Here is a 7,537-nt window from a genome sequence, read left to right on the forward strand (position 1 = left end):
TGATAGTTTGAAGACTGTCTTCTAGTAATATTAAATACTTTCGGCTGTTGAGGTTACGACGTGTTTTTTTTTATTGTATGTGTGTTCGTGCTTATATATAGGATGAAGAAAAATGCCACACTTAGCTGTCGGCATGCGATTTCTCGTCCCAGTTCAAGGCAAAAGTGCATCTAACAAAACATAGTCTCGCCAATGAGTTTAGCTGACATGTGATTTAAAAAACGAGGCTCTGGAACCGTCTTAACTGCGTACAGCGTGGCCAAGAACGGGTAGCATGAACTCTGTGCTGTGCTGGAGCTGCCCCATTAGCTCAGTGAGGCGACGTAATGCCGTCCAGAATCGCCGATGTTTCAATGTTCGAATCGTGTTCGTGGCAAACAGGTGTTTTTCAGTTAAAGCGTCGAATTTTATCCAGTTTGCACCTCCACAACGCGGTATCTTGTGTATTTCTTTCTGTTACTTTTACCTTTATTTAAACATCAAGACATAACAATTGTTTGTTACAGACGTAATGGCCAAAGTGGGTATAACATTGTACTTTTGAATTATTGTAGCTTATATTTTAGAAGGTTTAGCCATATTTTCATCCCTCTATACTGAATATGTGTTATTACTGTATTACAGCGGGAAAATCCTGAAGAATATGAATGTAACTCCATCTTCTGTCTGGAGTATGGGACTACAGCTGGCCCATTTCAAATAAAACAACACCAATCGCTGTTATTTAGGTTTTATTTTTGCCTAAAACTAAAATCTAAATAACGGCGATTGGTATTGTTTTATGAGGAAGTATGGAGAAGGCCTGAGAAAGGGACGAAACCGGTTGCTAACGAATAAATGTCTGAAAATGCGATCGAGACTCTTTTTATTAGATTTTTAAACCCAGACCGTACTGGAACGGTAGAATTATAAGGGCTATTGGTGAACAAGAATTCATATTTCTTTCCAGAATGCCTGAGCTCTTCTATTATGTACACTGTTGCGTATCCGTGTCAGTTGTAAAGTGAACCGTGTGGCCCATGACGCATTCCCGTTAGCAATATTACATGCTACTGTAACGGATGATCAGATGTATGCTCCACTGACGGAATAAACAATCTAGTTGCTGGAATTTATTACTGAATTAACTGTATTTTGTAACTGTCAAATGTAATTGGTGCATCTAGGTGTTTTAGCGCCGTTAGTTCAACCATTAGTTTAACTTAAAGTCATGTATTTAATAACGATGTATTTTTTTGTTTATTTATTTGCAACAAGCTGCGTTAAAGTATTTGGAATGCTACAGGTTCGTATTGTGTGTTTTTTGTAATGTTTGTAATGTTTCCATATTCTCGAATATTCAATGTCTGTATAAACAGCAGCACTCGCCATCCAAGGTTCAGTTCTGTCCTAGCTGTACGTTGGTGTCCATAACAAACGTGCTTTCAGTGTAAAGTGTTGTACTTCACTGACGATCCCACTTACAGGTTTGGACTTAACTGTGACTTTGACGTGACATTGTTTAGTAGAGACTCCGCAAGCTTCAAAACATCTACCACACAGTGACTCCAATTAGGCAACGTAAAAGTCGTGCACACTAAAAGGAATTGGAATATGAACAATACATCTCTGCTAAGGTCAGTGTATTCAGGAGACCAAAAGATTAGAAAGAAAGCAGTGAAGTCAGTTCCACGTCAGGTATGCAACAGCGTTTATTTTTCGGAGAGGCTAAAAGGATTTGGATAAAAGGATTTGGCATGCATGTCCTAAGGAACTTTGCATCGTAATCAGACTAACACAGGTACTGCAATATTATATTTCTCTGCTAATACCGGGCAAGCGACTTTCAAGTACAACGTCTGACCTATACGGGAATATACAGGGTGTTTCAAAAATTACCGGTATATTTGAAATGGCAATAAAAACTAAACGAGCAGCGATAGAAATACACCGTTTGTTGCAATATGCTTGGGACAACAGTACATTTTCAGGCGGACAAACTTTCGAAATTACAGCAGTTACAATTTTCAACAACAGATGGCGCTGCAAGTGATGTGAAAGATATAGAAGACAACGCAGTCTGTGGGTGCGCCATTCTGTACGTCGTCTTTCTGCTGTAAGCGTGTGCTGTTCACAACGTGCAAGTGTGCTGTAGACAACATGGTTTATTCCTTAGAACAGAGGATTTTTCTGGTGTTGGAATTCCACCGCCTAGAACACAGTGTTGTTGCAACAAGACGAAGTTTTCAACGGAGGTTTAATGTAACCAAAGGACCGAAAAGCGATACAATAAAGGATCTGTTTGAAAAATTTCAGCGGACTGGGAACGTGACGGATGAACATGCTGGAAAGGTAGGGCGACCACGTACGGCAACCACAGAGGGCAACGCGCAGCTAGTGCAGCAGGTGATCCAACAGCGGCCTCGGGTTTCCGTTCGCCGTGTTGCAGCTGCGGTCCAAATGACGCCAACGTCAACGTATCGTCTCATGCGCCAGAGTTTACACCTCTATCCATACAAAATTCAAACGCGGCAACCCCTCAGCGCCGCTACCATTGTTGCACGAGAGACATTCGCTAACGATATAGTGCACAGGATTGATGACGGCGATATGCATGTGGGCAGCATTTGGTTTACTGACGAAGCTTATTTTTACCTGGACGGCTTCGTCAATAAACAGAACTGGCGCATATGGGGAACCGAAAAGCCCCATGTTGCAGTCCCATCGTCCCTGCATCCTCAAAAATTACTGGTCTGGGCCGCCATTTCTTCCAAAGGAATCATTGGCCCATTTTTCAGATCCGAAACGATTACTGCATCACGCTATCTGGAAATTCTTCGTGAATTTGTGGCGGTACAAACTGCCTTAGACGACACTGCGAACACCTTGTGGTTTATGCAAGATGGTGGCCGGCCACATCGCACGGCCGACGTCTTTAATTTCCTGAATGAATATTTCGATGATCGTGTGATTGCTTTGGGCTATCCGAAACATACAGGAGGCGGCGTGGATTGGCCTCCCTATTCGCCAGACATGAACCCCTGTGACTTCTTTCTGTGGGGACACTTGAAAGACCAGGTGTACCGCCAGAATCCAGAAACAATTGAACAGCTGAAGCAGTACATCTCATCTGCATGTGAAGCCATTCCGCCAGACACGTTGTCAAAGGTTTCGGGTAATTTCATTCAGAGACTACGCCATATTATTGCTACGCATGGTGGATATGTGGAAAATATCGTACTATAGAGTTTCCCAGACCGCAGCGCCATCTGTTGTTGAAAATTGTTAACTACTGTAATTTCGAAAGTTTGTCTGCCTGAAAATGTACTGTTGTCCCAAGCATATTGCAACAAACGGTGTATTTCTATCGCTGCTCGTTTAGTTTTTATTGCCGTTTCAAATATACCGGTCATTTTTGAAACACCCTGTACATAGTGGATGTAGGAGTCCAGGTCGTAGGTGCTTGGTTGACTACATATGGAAGTTTGGGTCTGGCCGTGAGTCATGCACGGGCATCCAAAGCGGTTAAGGCGACCGCTCACGTAAAGCGGCAAATCCAGGTTCGAGTCCTCGCCCGGCACGAATTTTCATTGTCGTCATTCCATTCTATTGCTGATGGTTGTCATTATTCGCAATTGCGAATACATTTAATGTACCTACAGTGAAGGCCGCGGTGTGCTCATGTGACGTCCCGTGGAGTGGGCAAGGTTGGCGAGGGGCTGCACTGACAGAATCAAGGCGCAAGCCCTTATTCCTAAGAAGTTCTTTTCTCCAAACATCGAACAACTTCCAGAGCGCCGACCAAGTTGTAATAAGGCCTGGAAGTTCGAAAAATCCCTGTGGCTAGCATTTGGAACACCCCCACTGCAGTGCTTTAGTGGCAGGACACTGCACTTTCCTGGGTGACTCCCTCGTGGCACGCCCCTTCCGCTCGCCACTTCCACGACGTTAAAGTGGCGACTGATCCCTGCGGGTCCGTGGAATTGTATTTGCAGCCCATCGCAACGTTCATTAAAGGGACTCTGTGGTTTCTCTAAGAGCAGCATGTCTCTCCCTACATTGCTACAACACTGACACTTCACAAGATTTTTGTCAGCAGAAAGAAAGACCCGTCGTCTCTAATTACCCAGGACGAGCTAGATACCGAAGCAAGTAATATGCAGTCACTATCAGCTCACTTCATTAAACATCGTAACTGCTCTGGGGCTTTCCTGTTCATGTAATAGCGCAATAACTGTGCACATACACATGAATTGACTCAGTTAAAAACTGAAAGGAGGAAAGCCCTGAGAACATGTTTTGTTTCACCGTTATGCTCTAGACATCATCACTATGTGCATGTGGGCGCTTGTCTTGCTGCAAACATGCCCATTTTATGTCACAAGACACGTGATGTTGCTGTACGAACCTGCTCTCGGGAGGTAGTCGTGCGGGCACTGTGAGATCCAGCTGACGTTGAGTACGGCGCTGCTGAACCTCTCGGTTCCATATCCGCATGATAGTCGTGAGGTCTCGACCAGCATGAATAGCAACATCGCCAGTCGATAAACTGCAACCTTGATTGGCCATGACCCAGTCGTATTTAAGTTTCCATACCCGCTGACTGGCGGTCCTTCTTCTTACACGAGGCACAACACGATATTCTTGCAAATAAACAACATTGAAATGTGAATTGCGAATGAGAGACCCGATTCATAATATTTACTTGCATACAAAATGTAGATTGCTTTCCTTCTACTCACTTCGTGTTGTTGCACTAAAATTTAATATTCAACCATGCAGTAAATATTATATCAATTTGACATTTATTGCGGGCCGTTTTTATAGTTTTGCAATTGTAATGTCCAGTAGTATAGATTCGAAACAGTTTACGCCACCATTTTTGCGAAGCCTTCAGGTAGGAAAGATGATAGCTGCTGCAAATAAGAAACTGTTATTTATTGTCAGCTTGAAACAGAAATTAGGAAAATCCCATAGAAGTAACTCCGCAAAGAAAAAGAGCTGTACAACAGTTTAAGGGAGATGGAAGAACACGTTCCCTACTCGTCAACAGATGATGATGATTCTGACGATGAGGGTGCTGACTGTCACTTCTATGGTAAGCAGCTCCCAACGATAACGAAAGAGAGAAATGGATTAACTGTGCTGCCTGTTTCAATGTGTGTCATAAGTTCTGTACATCCATGCCTCAGATAAAAACCAGTTTTCAGTCAGTGACTTCGGATTTGTTGCGTTAATTTTCTTGTTTCTTTCTTTTTTTTTTTTTGAATGATAAAAGTTCGTGTTGTAGTATTTGTGTGCATGTATTCGAACTACCTGGAAGTTAAACGTGCATTTTACTTTACCACTCCTTCAGCGAACGTTGTGGGAAGAAGCAAGGGACACTTTCTAAGTGTATTAAATGTATAGCTGAGTTAATTTTATTATTTTATGTTATTCGTATTAACTGCTCTGTGAATATTAAAAATCAGACATGGAGATAAAATGTCACATAGTGAACGCCCGTAATGTTTTCATAAAATTCAAGGTAATTGTGATGGCTACAGGCGTAGACCTAACTCTAGAGTACAGTTTGTAAGATGCTACGTCTTATCCCAGTTCTTATCCGGTTCTGAGGGATGGGCACTAAATACTCCAACAGCAAAGAAGATAGATACATTCTAAATGTAGATTTACGGAAGAATCTTTAACATACAATTGACAATAAGAATTATTAACGCCTACGTTTTGCAACAAATACAAAAACAGCGAGAAATGTTAACGACGTTTAAAAGAAGAAAACTGCATACCTACGACATACCTTACGAACACCAAAAACATACTTACACAGTTGATAATGAAAGAGAAGATCGAGGGCAAAAGAAGGAGAAGAAAAATATACCAAGGCAAAAAAAAAAAAAAAAAAAAAAGGAACATTAAGGAATTATCCAAGTGGGATGTAAATCTGAAGATGTGATGTACATATACAGAAAACAAATGAGGACAATTTCAGAAAAATTGGATGCAAATTGCCGGCCGGGTGGCCGAGTGGTTCTAGGCGCTTCAGTCCGGAACCGCGCGACCGCGACAGAGTTGTTGGATGTCCTCCTGAGTGATATCTTGCCAAGTTCTGTCCCACTGGTGCGACAGATCGTCAAAAGTTCCGAAATAGTTAGAGGGCCCTGCCCCATAATGCTCCGAACCTTATCAGCTGCGGAGAGACACGGCGACCTTCTTGCCCAAGATAGGGTTTGGCAAGTACGAGACAAGCAGTAGAGACTCTGGCCGTATATGGGCGGGCATTAATAAGCTGAAATGAAAGCCCAAGATGACTTGCCGTAAGGGGAAACGAAACGAGACGTAGAATATCTTCGACGTACCACTGTACTGTAAAGGTGCCGCGGATTACAACCATATAGTTCTGTTATGAAACGAAATGGCACTCCAGACCATCACTCCTGATTGTCGGGCCGTACGGTTGGTATCCCGCCACTGTTCGGGTCGCCTCCAGACACGTCTTTGATTGCAGTAGAATTGCCGTCAGTGATGAGGTCCACTTCGAAGTGGGCCCAATGGGGTGCCATTTACACTCATCAAAAAAAGTTTTGCATCACCCCGATTCCGTGAGTTCTGGGACCTCTACAGAAAATTGGAATAGAGATCAACATAAACATCATTTCCGCACTTTTTATTGCTCATGAAAACCACACATTGCATGTTGTACCATCATACAGCGAGACCTTTAGAGGTGGTGGTCCAGATTGCTTTGCACACTGGTACCTCTAATAGCCAGTAAAACGTCCTCTTGCATTGATGCATGCCTGTATTAGTCGTGGCATACTATCCACAAATTCATCATGGTTGGTCCAGATTGTCCCACTTCTCAACGGTGATTCGGAATAGATCCCTCGGAGCGGTTGGTGGGTCATGTCGTCCATAAACAGCCATTATCAATCTATCCCAGGCATTTTCGATAGGGTTCATGTCTGGAGAACATGCTGGCCACTCTAGTCGAGCGATGTCGTTATCGTGAAGGAAATCATTCACAAGATTTGCATGATGAGGGCGCAAATTTTCGTCCACGAAGGCGAATGTCTCGCCAATATGCAGCCGATATGGTTGCACTATCGGTCGGAGGATGGCATTTACGTATCGTACAGTCGTTTCGGCGCCTTCCGCCAGCAGGGAACTTCCACTTTGCTGCACTCGCTCCACAGTGTGACTAAGGCGTTCAGCCTGACCGGGCTGCCTCCAAGCACGTCTCCGACGATTGTCTGGTTGAAGGCATATGCGATACTCATCGGTGAAGGGAACGTGATGCCAATCCTGAGCGGTCCATTCGGCATGTTGTTCGGCCCATCTGTACCGCGCTGCATAGTGTCGTGGTTGCAAATAGGGACCTCGCCATGGACGTCGGGAGTGAAGTTGCGTATCATGCAGCCTATTGCGCACAGTTTGAGTCGTAACACGACGTCCTGTGGCTGCACGAAAAGCATTATTCAACATGGTAGCGTTGCTGTTAGGGTTCCTCCGAACCATAATCCGTAGGTAGCAGTCATCCACTGCAGTAGAAGCCCTT

The sequence above is a fragment of the Schistocerca piceifrons genome, chromosome 2 (genome assembly GCF_021461385.2).
Source record: "Schistocerca piceifrons isolate TAMUIC-IGC-003096 chromosome 2, iqSchPice1.1, whole genome shotgun sequence".
Lineage (NCBI taxonomy): Eukaryota > Metazoa > Arthropoda > Insecta > Orthoptera > Acrididae > Schistocerca > Schistocerca piceifrons.